The sequence below is a fragment of the Equus caballus genome, chromosome 16 (assembly GCF_041296265.1).
Source record: "Equus caballus isolate H_3958 breed thoroughbred chromosome 16, TB-T2T, whole genome shotgun sequence".
Lineage (NCBI taxonomy): Eukaryota > Metazoa > Chordata > Mammalia > Perissodactyla > Equidae > Equus > Equus caballus.
In genome coordinates this window covers 62,740,959-62,757,346 of record NC_091699.1, presented here as the reverse complement: position 1 = coordinate 62,757,346, position 16,388 = coordinate 62,740,959, and the positions used below count along the sequence as shown (strand labels likewise).

At 42.0% G+C, this 16,388-nt stretch overlaps 1 long non-coding RNA gene across 1 annotated transcript; it reads right to left on the bottom strand.

The window, feature by feature from the left end:
* Positions 1-4,448: 4,448 nt before the first annotated feature.
* Positions 4,449-15,971, bottom strand: LOC138918064 (uncharacterized). Its single transcript, XR_011426993.1, has 2 exons — positions 15,839-15,971; positions 4,449-4,642 (listed from the first exon to the last, which is right to left on the bottom strand). It is a non-coding gene; the product is annotated as an uncharacterized lncRNA (long non-coding RNA).
* Between the last annotated feature and the right edge of the window lie 417 nt (positions 15,972-16,388).

The following is a 16,388-nucleotide window of genomic DNA, read 5'->3' as shown; positions in this document are numbered from 1 at the left end:
CACAAGGATGTTAACGTTCATAACCTTAAAAAAAAAAAAAAAAATCCTCTTGGCCGGCCGGCTGCCTGGAGACATCAATTTGCTGCTGGACTGTAGTTACGGCTGCCGCCTCCCTGCCCCCGCTCCTCTTCCAGCAAACCCTCCGCTCTTGGGGTCTCCCTGGGCTTTCCCCCGGCCCCCCATCGCTAGGTGAGGCCTGCCACTTCGACCTGCCTGGCCTGAGCAGGATACCCACTCTCCTTCAAAATGGCACGGACATACTACGACCCAGAGGAGCCTGGAGGACACGCCACTGAGGGGAAGACACCAGCCACAGAAGGACCCTTCCTGCAGGATTCCACTCATGTCGGGTCCCTGGAGCAGTCAAGCTGAGGGAGATGGGAAGGAGGAGGGGCTGCCAGGGCCTGGGGGACGGGGAGGGGGTCCGTGTCAATGGGGACAGAGTTTCAGTTTGGGAAGATGGAAAGTCCTGGATATGGGTGATGGTGAAGGTTGCACAACCACGTGAATGCACTTAATGCCACCGAACTGTGCACTCAAAAGTGGTGAAGATGGTGAATGTTGTGTTATGTATATTTTACTGCAATAAAATTTTTTAAAAATCTAAAAAAAAAAAGAAAAGAACACCATAGGAACAATGGACAAAATTGGAAAATGCTCTGTAGATTAAAATGTTGTCAGTTTTAAATTTACTAAATTTGATAAGTGTATACTGATTATGTAAGATAATATCTTTCTATTCAGATTTAAAGGAATGTGATTAATACAACCTACTCTGAAATGAATCAGAAAAAAGAATATATATGTAGATATATAGAAAGTGAGGGTTGAAGGAAAAGAAAGAAGAGAGAAGAGAGAATGATAAAGCAAATATGGCAAAATGTTAGCTGGAGAATCTGGATAAATGGAATACTGGAATTCTTTGTATTATTCCTTCAACTTTTCTATAAATTTTAAATTACTTTCGAATAAAACCTTTTTTTAAAAAGTCCAACGTTAATTGGGACTTTTACACTTTTGTCATCAATGCAAGGACCTTAGAATGCTAACCTCATTAGTCAACCTTCTTCTTTGACTTATATGTCTTTGTTGAAATATATTTTAGTACTCTCTATATTTTTAGAACCCACAGGCATTATTATTATTGTTTTAGGCAGTTATTATCTATTTAGATCAATCTACATATTTATCTTCATTCCTTCTTGGCAACTTCAAGGTGTCATTTGGGATCATTTCCTTTCTGCCTGAAGAATATCCTTTGTTATTATTTTCATTAGCACGAGTTCTTTAATGATAAAGTCTCACTTTTGCTTGTCTGAAAATGCCTGTATTTTACCTTTAATCTGGTAGGATATTTTTATTGGAAATATAATTCTAAGCTGGAAGCTATTTTCTTTCATTCAGCCTTTCTTTTTTTTTTTTTAAAGATTGGCACCTGAGCTAACATCTGTTGCCAATCTTCTTTTTTTTCTTTCTTCTTCTCCTCAAAGCCCCCCAGTACATAGTTGTATATTCTAGTTGTAGGTCCTTCTGGTTCTGCTATGTGGGACACCACCTCAGCATGGCCTGATGAGCGGTGCTAGGTCCGTGCCCAGGATCCGAACCGGCGAAGCCCTGGGCTGCAGAATTGCAGCGCACGAACTTAACTACTCAGCCATGAGGCTGGCTTCCTAGCCTTTCTTAAATTAATGTTTTATTGTGGTAAAATATATCTCACATAAAATTTACCATTTTAATCATTTTAATGTCCTTATTCAGTGACATTAAATACATTCACAATGTTGTGCAACCATCACCACAATCTTTCAGCATTTTGAAAACATATTTTCTTCAGACTTTCATTGCTTCTGCTGAGAAGTCATTTGTCAGTTTCAGCATGGCTCTTTTGAGAGTAATCTCTGTGTTTTTAGTGCCCTCTGTCCCTTGTATGATCTTTTTGCCTTTGCTTTTTAGCAGTTTTAGTATGATGGTTTTACGTAAGTATTTATTTTTATGCTGCCTGATATTTATAGCTTGACATATTTCATTAATTTTGGACATTTTTCAGTCAGTGTCTTTTCAAATATTGCTTCTTCCTTATTCTCTCTTCTGTCTCTGGGACTCTTGTTGAATGTATTCTAGACCTCTCTCTCTTACCTTCACTTCTGTATTTCCAAACTTTGTCCTTCTGAGCTTCATTCTTGGATTTTTAAAACCTATCTTCCAGTTCACAAAATCTCTCTTCAGTTGTGCCTGATCTGCTCTTAAACTTATCTGTTGAATTCTTAATTTTGGTTTTGTACTTTACAATTTTTGAAATTTTAATCTGTTATTTTTTTCATTGTGGCAAAAAGCACATAACATTAAATTTACCATCTTATACATTTTTAAGTGTATAGTTTAGTAGTGTTAAGTATATTCACATTATTGTGCAAACAATCTATAGAACTTTTTCATCTTGCAAAACTGAAACTTTATACACATTAAACACTAATTCCTCCTTTCCCATCCCTCAGCCCTTGGTGATCACTTTTTTACTTTTTGTTTCTATGATTTTGACTACTTAAGATACTTCGTGTGAGTGGAATCATACAGTATTTGTCCTTTTGTGATTGGCTTATTTCACTTACCACAATGTCCTCAGGTTCATCCTTGTACACCGTGCCAGCATTTCTTTCTTTTTAATGGCTGCATAATATTCCATTGTATGTACATACCACATTTCCTTTACCCATTTATCCATTGATGGACATTTTGGTTGCTTCTACCTCTTGGCTATTGTGAATAATTCTGCAATGAACATGAATGTGCAAATATCTCTTTTAGATCTTGCTTTGAATTCTTTGGATATATACACAGAAATAAGATTGTTTGTTCATATGGTAATTCTATTTTTAATTTTTTTCAGGAACAACTATATTTTTTTCTATAGTGGTTGCACAGTTTTACAACTCTACCAACAGTGTTTTTCTCCTTCTCTTCGCTTTTTTCCTCCCTGTCTTGTTCCTTCCTCCATTTTTTAACTTTTTATTTTGAAATAATTTTAGATTTACAGAAACGTTGCAAAGATTGTACAGAGAGTTCCTGTATACCCTTCACCCAGCTCTGCTGAGGTGAACATGTTTATCACAAGTAAGAAATTAACGTTGGTACAATACTGTTAACTAAACTACACACTCTTTTTTTAAATTTATTTTTGTAGTTTAAAAAAACTTTTTTTTTGGCTTTTTCTCCCCAAATCCCCCCAGTACATAGCTGCATTATTTTAGTTCTGGGTACTTCTGGTTCTGGCATGTGGGACGCTGCCTCAGCATGGCTTGATGAGCAGTGCCATGTCCGCGCCCAGGATCTGAACCAGTGAAACCCTGGGCTGCCAAAGTGGAGTGTGCGAACTTCACCACTTGGCCACGGGGCCGGCCCCTGAACTACAGACTCTTTTTGGATTTTACCAGTTTACCCACTAATGTACTTTTTCTGTCTTGAGATTAGTTTTATTATTAGTCATCATTTCTCCTTAATCTGCTTCAATCTGTGGCATTTTATCAGTTTTTCATGACCTTGGTACTTCAGAGGAGTCTTGGTCAGGTATTTCCCCAATTTGGATTTGTCTGATGTTTTCTCATGATTAGACGTGTTTTGGAGTTTTGGGGGAGATTACCCCAGAGGTGATGTAATCTTTTCATTGCCATTACTATTGTTGCTTCTCATTGCTAATAGAAGGCACACGTTATCAACATGACTTATCACTAACCTTGATCACTTGATTAAGATGGTGTCTATAGGGGTTGGCCTGGTGGAGCAACAGTTAAGTTCACACATTCTGTTTTGGCAGCCTAGAGTTCGCCGGTTCAGTTCCTGGGTGTGGACCTATACCTGCTTATCAAGCCATGCTGTGGCAGGCGTTCCACATGAAATAGAGGAAGATTGGCGCTGAGCTAACATCCATGCCAATCTTCCTCAAAAAACAAAAAAAGATGGTGTCTATAAAGTTACTATTTTTCCTTTCCATAATCTATTTGTTCGAATATTATTTTTATTTTAAGTATAATGTATTCCTAAATAAAACCCTTGGTCTTCCTCTGCCCATAATTAATTGTGAACCTATTACATTCTCTAAGATATTGGGTAGTCCTATTTTCCCTATTAACTTTCTTATCGGCTATGTCATTAAATCCTGAAATTCTCCATAAAAGACGCAAAAACTTATCAATATTTTAATGTACTGGAACTTGAAATCTTAATTTCATCTGAAATTTCAACTTGAAATCTTCATTTATGAGAAAATTGCCTCTAAATTTTAATTGGGAAAGTGGTTAGAGTAACTTGGTTAGAGAAGAATTCTATTTACATGGCATTACAAGTTCATGCTTATGTTAAGAATTGTATACAAATTATTCAAGGTGCTTGCATACTGAACAACAAAAAAATATTAGTAAAATCTTATTACAGATAAGGAAAGAAAAAAAGTCTAGATTTCATTCCTTTATAATGCACTGCCCCAAATAAATATAACAACAACACAGGGCGAGATGCCAGGATCCCCAATAGCTGAAGTAGAGATTCCAGTGTCCAGGTATGAGACAGCCTCTGGCTTGGCCTGTGCAACTCAGGAAGGTGGCCTCTCCTCATTGCCTCACTTCTCAGCATCAATCATTTTCTCCCCCTAAAATTCACAAAATGCCATGACATTAATTATAAAAAGTCAAACTTCTTTATTATAGAAGCTAATAAAGTAATTTTTTAAATATGCTATTTTCTTGATTTAAAAGAACCATCAAATAAAATTATCTTTCTTCAAGCTTAATTTTATATGTTCATTGAATTGCTATTTCCCAGAGGCCTTCTCTATGCTGCTTCCACAGATGGACCTTCTCAGTAGTTCTGCCTCATATAAAAAAGTACTGCTGTCCTTTTATGTATAAATTTTATGAGCTTTATTTTCTCATTATGGATTTTCCATATTCCTTCATAGTGCCCGCTCCTCAACACAAACACTTTATGCATTCAGAGTGAGGAGTGATTTTGGATGGCATGGGAAGTGAACTATGTTCATGGACATAAACAAAGTCCATTTGAGGACTAAGAAGAGGTGGCTGACCTCCAGCAGTTCCACATACAAGCTGGGACCATGTTCCCGTCTGCAAAAGGATTGGAGGTGTGTTGGCTCATTCCTTCTAATGAAATTTCCATTGTTTGAAATTTCCTAACGCCGTTTCCAGTGTCGATCTTTTTTTCCCCCAAAAGGACTGCAGATTTTTTTTTTTCCTAAGGCAGGGTTATGACTTACCCTTACTCTTGATCCTCCATGCCTAGCCTCGTGCCAGAATAAAGGCACTCCTGGGAGAAATGAGGAGGTTGGGAGGGCAGCCCTTTAGTGGGGAGGAAGTAGATGTATGGAGTCTGGAGCTGGGTTTGGGAGCGAAGACCTCCTGCAACACTGACAAATGTGAACATGATCTTTTGAGTCCAAAGTCATATGGATACATGGTTTTGGCCAGGTGTTCACACACTTTTGCCTGGTGGGTTCTGTGATGCAAATGTACTTTCTGCTCAACAAACCCTTTAGGGGCCTGCTAGGACAGGCGGCCTGACAACTTTGTTTTCTTGGGTGGGGTAATTTCCTGGTGTTTTACTCAAAAGATGTCAACTTTGATTTTAGTGATTGAGGCTTATCTTGGCAACTTTTACAGTCAAGCATTCCCAACATGTTTTAAAATGGTGATCTAGAGTTCTATTTCTAGTAATGTGTACTATCCTTGCTACAAAAGGCTAAAGACAGAGTACTTTCTCTGGACTGAGTTAAACTGAATCTGAAACTTTTAACTTTTTACACCGTGTTTTGGGCAGGGATAAACCCTACTGCATGAGATTTCAACAGCAGCCTGGACCACCTTTCTGCCAGATGAATCACTGGTTATCTGTGAGGGGCTGGCACTGGGATGAGTGCTTAATAATGGGGGGTAGGGTGGGGTAATGACTGGAATACAGCCTCTAATCTGGACTGAGATCTCATCAGGTTTGGGAACTAAGTTTAGGAATGTGCCCACAGACAAGGTCTGTGATGGGAATGAGGAGAGAAAAGGTGAGGGACCCACCCAGAACACACTGTCCCACACCCCTCATGCAAGGAGGGCTGGGCAGGTGCCAGCATGTTGACGTTCCCAGCCAATTCCAGCAGAATCCCTGAAAAACAGGCTCCGTCGTGATTCCAGCACCCCTTGTTATTGCTACACCTTCCACATAACAACAAAACCTCTCCTGAAAAGATCTCCCTCCAGGACATTTTCCTAAATCAAGGCAGACCAAGATACAGGCAGAAGCCCACCTCGGAGGAGCAGGAAATAGTGTTGGAGACAGAGAAATGGCCCAGTATGGCCTTTTGTGGGTGGGGCAGTTTGCCCAGTTGGGACACAGGCCAAGTAGCACCCTCCCATTTTGAAGAGCCACTCCTTACTTCTTTGGGTTCTTTTCTTTTCTGCTTTAAATATTTTTATTCTTGATCATGCCAGATATGCATGTGTGAGTATATGTATGACTATGAACCTGAAAGTTCATTTTCCTATTTGTCAATTCTCCGGCAATCTCTGCCACCACCAAACTTAACGTGCTGTAAAACTGGACGCTTCTTCTCTCTTCTCTGCTCAGTGGCTTCCCTGAGCAACCTCCTCATGTCTGCCAAGGGTACCACCAGTATTATATTCCCAGACCGGAGGCTTTGGCAATGCCATTTTATTTATTCATTCAATAGTCAAATATTCAAATATTTGTTGGATATTTTTCTTTCTCATTTTTCACTAGCATTTATCAATACCTGAAATCATCTTGTTTATTGACTTATTTTTCATTTTTTTATCCCCTCCCCCTCTGTTGAGCTCATTTACCGCTGTATTCCCAGGGCCTCAACATTATCCAGCATGGAAAAAACACTCAATATGTGTTTGAAAAATGAATGAACAAATCTATGTAAGGTATTTGGAATTTTGTAAGCAATATAAATTTCAACTAATTACGTTTTTTGTTTTATCTGCCATCCCTCCACTCTATGCGTCATCTGCTCTAGAACAAATATTTCTTGAGTGCCTCTGTATAGGAGCCAGGCACTGTTCAAGGTGCTTGGGATACTGCAGTGAACAAAACGGACAGGACTCCCTGCCCTCACGGAGCTCACGCACCGCCTTCCCTGCTTCCAGGCTCTCACTAGATCGTGCCATTTCTTCTCCTGAAATGACCCCATTCCTCTTTATTTCCACTCTCCCTTTAGATTACCACAACTTCTTCGCTCTCTGCTCTCTTTAGTCTCCCGGCCTCACCTTCCCAGTGCCATTTCTTCCTTCTATCACCACACTGCAGACCTGGGTTTGAATCCCAGTTACTCCCCAGCTGAGGGGACTTGGGCAAAGGACACAGAGCCCGAGTCCGTTTCTTCACCTGTGTCATCAGGATGTGTAGCCGACACTACTATTCTTCTTCCACATTCTCTGAGATCCCTTTCCCATTTCCTGGCATAGCTGGTGTGTCCCCTCCCCAGTGCTGGCACCGCTGTCTCTTTGTTGGTGCTTCCTCAGCTCAGCCATGTTGTTGATCACCTACTGTGCGCCAGGCTCTCTGCTGTCTTACGTAAGCTCTTATCCTCAGCAGCCTGAGGTAGATGTTATGAGCCTTTCTTAGGTTTGATCCAGGTTCCCCAGAAGCAGTTCGCAAAATGAGGATTTTTGTGAAAGTGTTTTGTCAGGAAGTATTCCCAGGAAAAACCGGAAGAGGATTAGAGACGTAAGAAGGGAAGGAGGCCAAGCAAGGGTGTACCACAGTGGATAACTTTGACTTAATCGCACAAAAGGAGAGCACTGAAGATACTATAGCATGCACTCAAAGATGTCCTAAAGAGGAGCAAGGAAGCTGGGGTATTTCTACCCTGGGGTGAGGAGGCTGGGGTATTTCTCCCCTGCATCAGTCAGTCATTGACTAAGAGGGTCATAAACATCCAGGCACTCTGGTTCTCTGTGCTTAGCAAACTTCACTGTCACCACCAGTGAAGACCTGGTCATCCAGAGACTTAAGGAAGAAAACTCCTGTTGTCAAGCACCTTACAAGTATTTTCTTAAGTATCACAGCAACCAAATAAAGCAATAATGTGCTTATTTTAAGGTAAGAAATCAGAGCAGTAAGGAATCTGCTAAAGGACACGGAGTTAATAAGAGACAGATGGAATTCTACCTTAGCTCCAGCTGACTCCAATCGTTCTGAGATTTCCATGCCACCAAACAAATTTCTGCTTGGGGAACTGTGGATGGCAAGCAGGCCAGAAGCACAAGAGAGAGGTGGGGTTATCAGGAAGCCATCCTTTGAGGAGGGGGAGTTTGCTGTTCTATGAGTTTCTGGAAGGAGTGTATATAACAGTAAATATGAATATAGCAGTTTATATTTGTATCATACCATTTAAAAAGTAACTTTCACGTAATTTTCTCATTTTTCTCTTCACATCCATCTTTAAAGATAAGTTGCCACTGCTGGCCACAGGCAGAGACAATCCAAGCCCAGGACTGTGATTCTCAAAACCCAGGGCTGGGGTTGTAAAAGAGAGATGGGTCTGGATTGGGAGAGATTCTGGAAGAGGGGGAGCGGTTGATGCAAAGAATGGGGGTGGGATGAGCTCCTTTCCGGAGGGAGGTGCAGGTGGGGAGGAATCAGCTCGCTGTGGGCCAGATTCCTGCGGGACAAATGGGTGCTGAGAGAGGGGAGACGAGCCTTGGAGCTCAGCTCAGTGGCTTGGCTTTGGTAGGTGGGATGATAAGAGAGCAAGGATGGCCGAGAGTTTGGAGACTGGTTCCACGGCAGGTGCAGGAGGCCAGGGTGAGGGATGAGAAGCAGGAGACAGGCCCAGAGGAGAGACTGGGAATAGGTGGGAAGAGCTCAAACTAAGAAAACCTGAGGGGAAGACAGATGAGCGGGGATCTGGAAGGCTTATTGACGGGTGGAATTGGAGGTGGAAGAGGAACGGGAAGATTCTGCCTCATTCAGAGGTTCAGTAACTTGCCCTAGGTCAGAGATGAACCCAAACCCAGGAGGGTCTGATTCCAGCCTGTGCTCAAGACCTTTCTATATTTTGGTCCTGGTGAATCAAGGGAGAGCTTCTCTCGCCCTTCTCCAGCCCTCAGGAGAGACCTCTGTGGGCCCTGGCCTAGAAATCCCAGCTTTCAGACCCTGCTGCCTCCTCACCAAGTGAAGCTGTCTGTACTTTGGGCTCACGTTTCTCATCTACTCCATGCCAGGACACTGGACCTTCTTGACTTCCCTGAAAATCATCTCCCCTCCCCATTCTCAAGTTCTCCTGGATTTGCTACTTCTGAGCAAACCAAGAGACTTTGGGCGAGTCACCAAACCCACCCTGCCTTATTTCACAGGACTATGGTGGGGCTTGAACAGTGTAGTGTGTGGGAAATGCCCTAAAAGTGGCCACAAGCTGGGTGTCCAGTGTTGCCATTGGTTCTGCAGCACAGCGATTGCATCAGTAAGAAGGGGAAGGAGAGGGCCTGTCCTGCACTTGGTTTCACGATCCTGGCGTCACCACTTTCTAGCCGTGTGATCTTGGGCAGGCTGTTTCACCTCTCTCCATCTCAGTTTCCTCACCTATAAAATGGGAAGAATGACAGCTGCTATGTAGGATCACGGTGAGAAATAAAGAAAATAACAGAAAGGAATTCCTTGAGTGTCTAAACCCTTGGTGAATGGAAGTCAGTGTCACGATGGCAGCTCCCTGTGTTAGGAAAAAGTCTTGTCCCACTCTCGGTGTTGGTAATGGGACAACCACTTCGCCAGTAGTAGCTTTGTAATTTGCTCAGATACCAAAGGCATCTTTTAAGGAGGGCGTTGGTTTGATAGACTGGGGACCCATTTCACCACTGACCCCTGGTGGCTGCATCACAGTTCACAAGGGCCCACTCACTGGTCACTTAAGGGATGAAAATAGACTCCTAGAGTCCTGGAGTTGACAGTCAGTACATTGTGGTCATCCAGTCACCAAAGCAGATATACAGATGGCAAACAAGCATAGGAAAATATACTCACCATCAGATGTCATTAGGGAAATGCAAATTAAAACAACAATGAGATACCACTACACGCCTATTAAAATGATTAAAATCCAAAACACTGACAGTGTCAAATGCTGGCAAGGATGTAAAGCAACGAGAACTCTCATTCATTGCTGGTGGGACTGCAAAATGGTGCAGTCACTTTGGAAGACAGTTTGGCAGTTTCTTACAAAACTAAACATACTCTTACCATACGATCCAGCAATCCTGCTCCTTGGTATTTACCCAAAAGAGTTGAAAAGTTATGTCCATACAAAAAACTGCATGGGAATGTTTACACCAGCCTTTTTTTTTTTGCTGAGGAAGATTTGCCCTGAGCTAATATCCAGCGTCAATCTTCCTTTTTGTGTATTTCAGCGGCTGACACAGCATGGCCACTGACAGACAAGTGGTGTAGGTCCGCACCTGGGAACCAAACCCAGGCCCCCAGAGCAGAGCTCGCTGGACTTAACCACTAGGTCACCAAGGCTGGCCCACAGCAGCCTTTTTAATAACTGTCAAAACTTGGAAGCAACCAAGAAGTCCTTCAATAGGTGAATGGATACATAAACTGTGCTACATCCAGACAATGGAATTTTACTCAGCAATAAAAAGAAATGAGCTATTAAGCCACAAAATGACATGGAGAAGCCCTAAGTGCATATGTTAAGTGAAAGAAGCCAGTCTGAAAAAGCTACATACTGTACGACTCCAATTGGAAGTCAGGGTTGGATCTAGGTTTGTGGGTCTGAAGCTTATTCAATGTGGGGGCCCTCTTTAAGAGAAAAAGTACAAAATTACAACTACAAAAGGAGGTTAAAAAGAAATATTCCTTTAGCATGATAACGGAAATCATAATAAATTATAAATTTGAAAAATAGCACAAACATCACAAAATCCTCAAAAATAATATATAATATGTATTGTCTACAACATCTTTATAAAAGTTTCTCCCCTATATTTTCTGCTGCATATACTCTGATTCCTTCTTCATGTGACAACGATTTTTAAAATGTTTTCTATGGAGAGAACAGACAGGTAATTCAATCTTCCTTCTAGCATGGTTGATCAAAACTTTTTCTTTATTATTGATAGTTTAGAAAAATTTCTTTCAGCTCCACAGCTCCTTATAAGGAGTGTCTTCCAAATCTTTAAGAATGTTGTCGATATGAGAAAACCTGTTTCACACTTCTTTCATTTGAGGCAGAAGGTCTGAGGATCCAGTAAATAATCTAAAATATTATTTACGTTGGTGATACTCAATGCCTAATTGATTGTTGATGCTGCCATGGATCATTCTGGATTTCAGGTCGGGCCCTGTACCATTGCTTCATGTTAGGTACATAGGCACAGCGGGCAGTAGGACTATTGCTAGAAGCCATTCCTATTAGCAGTGACTTAATCATACTCAGAAGCGATTAGGGACCACATAAATATATCCTGCTAAATCCAATCTAAGTGTATTCCCAGCTCAATTTCCCCTTAGCTGGGTCCCCTAAAATGTCAGTGGCCACCCCTGAGCCTCTGGCATGAGAAGTATGTGTAAACTCCCAGTGGGAAGAGAACAGTCTTAGCCAATTACAGTCAAGCTATTTGACTTTTGTCTGTCTTATTAAACATAAAACTGTGTTACGTGTTAGCACATTGGTGTACCATAGAGAAAAACCTGTGCTTCATGGAAAACTACTTATTATCTATAACACATCTTCTGCATTATCTGATTCTAATTCTATGGGAGCTTTTTAATAACTCAAAATTGTAAATAAGTGATAGCAATGCAAAATAATTTCCATGCGTAGAAATGCAAATGAATTCTGCCCAGTGGAAGGACAGCCTTCTTCTCCTTGGGAAAAATCAGCTTTGTCTCCATTTGCAAATTCATTTCAATATTTCTGATCTATAAATGTGTCTGTTCTTTGTTTTTTCCTTTGAACTCGTTATAAACATCTGCCTGGTTCCCTCATTATACTTACAATAAAATCGTTAACACACGTTTATTTTATATCTGCATGAGTCATAATTTTACCTTTCTTTTAAAAAAAATTGTCTTTTAACACTAGGGTCTCTCCCAGAGCCTGCAAAGGAGCCCATGGAAGTGAGAGGCCATAAAAGGTGAACTTTATGAGCTTCATGGTAAATCTTCCATTGGAATTAAAAATTCAGGGGCCTCCCCGAGGCCGAGTAGTTAAGTCTGTGCACTCTGCTTTGGCGGTCCAGGGTTTCACTGGTCCAGATCCTGCACAGGGACATGGCACAGCTCATCAGGCCATGCTGAGGCGGCGTCCCACATAGCACAGCCAGAAGGACCTACAACTAATATATACAACTGTGTACTGAGGGGCTCTGAGGGGAGGAAGAAGAAGAAGAAGAAAAAAAATCAGGTAATGTGTGCAACATGAGAAAAGAGAAGCATGAATGGACCCACTTTAATGGGCTGGTTGAAGAAGCAAACACTGGGTAGGAGGAAAACCAGGAGAGATCAGTGCCCTGGAAAGCAAAGGAGTACAGATTTGGGAGAGTTAAATAATGGAAAATAGTGTAAAATACCTTGGCTGCAAGGAAGATAAGAACCTAGAGGTGGCAATTTGATTTGAAAATTAGGAGATGGTGGCCCTCCTTAACAGGAGCAATATTAGGACAAGAGTGAGGAAGCAGCCAGGGCACGAGGAGTGCGTGGAGGTGCACAAAGTGAGCACAGTGAGCAGGGCCTCCTATTCAAAGAACCTGACAGTGAAAGGAAAGACCAAGAGATCCCGAGAAACAAGAGTAGGCGCGTGGAGCTCAGAGTGACATTTAGTATCATCATTGAAATTTTCAGATATCTAAGAACATCTAAAAAGAAGTTATAAAGAAGAAAAAACAGCTATAATTCACAAGGAGATTACCATCACCGTTTCCACATAAAACAGGTAAATGTATATAATATATAAAATAAGAAATAATGAGTTCAAGTTTTGTATATAGATAAATATGATACAAAATTAGAATCACACACACACACACTATATATATATATATATATATATATATAATATAAGAATATACTCATTACCTTATCATGCCTGGGGGAATGTTCTCGTCTTTAATAGCCTTCCAAATCAGCAGCTTAAAGACTGTAAAATATTATGCTGTGGGTGTTCCATAATTAATTGATTCACTCTCATATTATTTGGCCTGGTCTTCATATTATTTAACAACTTTTCACTGTTTTGATAATGCTGCCATGACTTTCCTTTACATTAATCTTAACTCTGATTCATTCCAAAAGAAAAATTACTTTGAAGTAGAATTTTCGGTCAAATGGTAAATGCTTCTGGGTTTTAGTACATATTCTCAAATTTCCCTATAAATAGGCTGAACTAGGTCTCTCACGAGTGTATAAGGGCCAGTTTGCCTATACCTTCTTTATCACAGTGAGTGAATTTTCATATTTTAAGAATATTTGCCACTTTGTTAGGCAGATATTAATGTTGCATGATTTTAGTGTGTTTGATGGAACACTTACCAAAAATTTTTCTTTCACTCTTTCCATCAGCTAAGATTTCACTGTGTTTTCCGATTTTGCTAAGCATGTTCTTATTTGAAAATTGATTTTGTATTGGGAAAATGGTGGTCGTTGGTGATTTATACAAGAACAGAATCCATAGAGTTGTGGAGATAAAAGCCAGACTGGATTGGATAAAGAGAACAGGAGGCGAGGACCATAGCACAGACAACTCCTTTGAAGAATTTTGCTATAAAGGAAAGCAGAGAAACTGGTTGTAGTGGAAGTGGAGCATGGGGTCAAGGAAGACTTGTTTTTTTTGAGGAAGATTAGCCCTGAGCTAACATCTGCTGCCAATCCTCCTCTTTTTGTTGAGGAAGACTGGCCCTAAGCTAACATCTGTGCCAATCTTCCTTTATTTTATACGTGGGACGCCTGCCACAGCATGGCTTGATAAGCAGTGCACAGGTCCATGCCTGGGATCCAAACTGGCGAACCCAAGGCTGCCAAAGCAGAACCCATGAACTTAACCACTACACCACCGGGCCAGCCCCCAAGACTTGTTTTTTAAAAATGGGGATGAACTAGCAGAGAAGAGAGACTGAGCAGTTGTCGACCTTAGGAAGAGCAGAGGAGAACCATGCATTTTAACAGGACATGATATGGATGCAGTGCAAGTAGGTTGGAAGATTTGGAAAGTGAAATGGTTCTATTCTAACTCCCAGTGAATCTAGAAATGGTTAAAAGCTGAAACAGGAGGAATGCTGGAATTTTGATGTGAAATGAGGTGTGAAATTGTGTTTCAGAGAATGGAGGAGTACATTGACTGAAGAAATCTAGTAAGATTGCCAGATAATGGCAAGGGCCCACCTAAGATTCATGGTTAGAAACTAGATGTGAGATCAGTCTACAACGTTTTTTCTTCTCCTCCCACATTAAGCTGCTCAGATTCCAGTGACAAATGAGTAAAGAGTTGAATTTACTAGGGTTGGAGTGCTCCAGGTAAGATGATTTAGGAAGAGAGAGGATAGGGAGTTAACGATTTTTGAAGTAGAGCTGTTACAGTGATGAGGCCAAAGCTTCTAAGCTAGGTGGAAGAAAGGCAAAGACACAAAGGGATTTTGGGGCAGCAAGAGTGGCGAATCAATCAACTGGAGGCCTCAAAGGGATGAAGAGATTATTGGAGAAGAGCTATTAAGACGAGAGTGTTAGGAAAACATTATGTGGTTTTTGGAGAGTAGGAAGCTTGAAATGGACAAGTGGGAGGTAGCGAAGTTGACAATGACCAGGTGAGATGCAGAAAGGATTGTTGAAAATGAGGTTGAAGTTCTGGGTCCAGGGTACTAGAGCCAACATCAGGGATCATGGTTGAAAGGCTTGATGAAGAGTAACGTAATAGAAAGTAAGGCTGTGAGCCAGGCGAAAAGTCCTCAGTGAATGAAGGAATTGGCAGACTGTGAGCAGATATGACTGCAGTACAGATGTGGTGGAGTCTGATGGCCTGCATTTCGGAGGAGAGAGGGTTTGAAGGAGGAGGGCAGAGACACGACGGGGAAGGGGAAATGAGCTGCAGGGAGGCCATCTTTTTTCTCCTCCAAATCCTTTCCAGGATTTAAGAAAGAACAGTTCCTGAGAAGGTTAGATAAAAATCAGGGCCCTGAGGGGACAGCTAGATTTTGGTATTTAGTATTTAGTATGTTGAAAGTAAAGGAAACACTGAGAGAAATGGTAGACAACATAGGGGTTGGGTGGGATTAGGTGTTCCTGGTGAAAGGCCATGAGGTCAAGGATGTACAGTGGCAGCGCTTGGGAGGGTTGGGCTTTTTTCTAAGGTTAGCTGTCCACACTAACCCCGTTGTCTGCCCAGAGATGTCCAGCCCAGTCCTCTCATTTTAGAGACAAGGAGGCTTGGGCCCAGAGAGGAAAATGCTGCAGAACTTGCTCCCTTCTCAGTCACAGGTTCTGAGTCTGGAATAAAGTCTGAGGGAGTCTTCTTGTCCATCTCCACCTGGAGAAGAGCCCTCGTTCTAGCTAGAACCATCATGGTATGGGGACATCACCCCCTTACTAGAGCCATTTTCTCCATGCAAAGAACACTTCCTGCGTCTTCCATCTGCCGGGCCTAGTTTGGCCAATGCCATCTTAAGCTGCCCCAAATCTGGAAATGGCTATTTCCAAAGAAGCCTTTAGGCAACAGAAGGTGCTACAATCCCCTGCCACTCCTCAGCCCCTGAACTCCTCCCATTCTTCAGGAGGTTAGGGAAATGACAAGATCCTGCACTGGCTTTACTGCCCCTCTACTTACAGTTCAATTTGTCCAACCCAAATGGAGGCTTTTTCATCTTCTTCCCTTTTGCAGATGAGAAAGTGCATCTCAAACGGGTGAATTCCCTTCCATGAGGCCACACAACATGGAAGCGGTGGAACCTGCCTGTGAGTGAAGCTCAGCCTCTGACCCCAAAGCTATTGCAAGTCGTTATTGTGCAATTTTGCCTCCACTTCCTGGCGGTGTGACAAGCTCCTAGTCTGCAGGGCGAGGGACAAAAGTAGCGTGGTCTCAACGCAGGATGACTAGGGCCAGACAGCATGATGTTAGTTTTCCCAGGTTGGAGGAAGCTTAAAGCAGAAGGTGGCACTGAGTTGGGCTTTGAAGGACGAACTGGAGTCGACTGGGAAGGAAAGCGAGAAGGGCGTTTATGGCAGAGGGAACAGTGCGAGTTCAGGCTCGGATGTTCTGTAGTTCTGAGCCTCCTATTAGTCACAGCACTGAGCCCTGACAGAGCGCAAGGGTGAGACCTCCGATGTTCCCGCGCCTTTCGCCCCAGGCGAACCCCCGAGACACGCCTCCCTTTCTC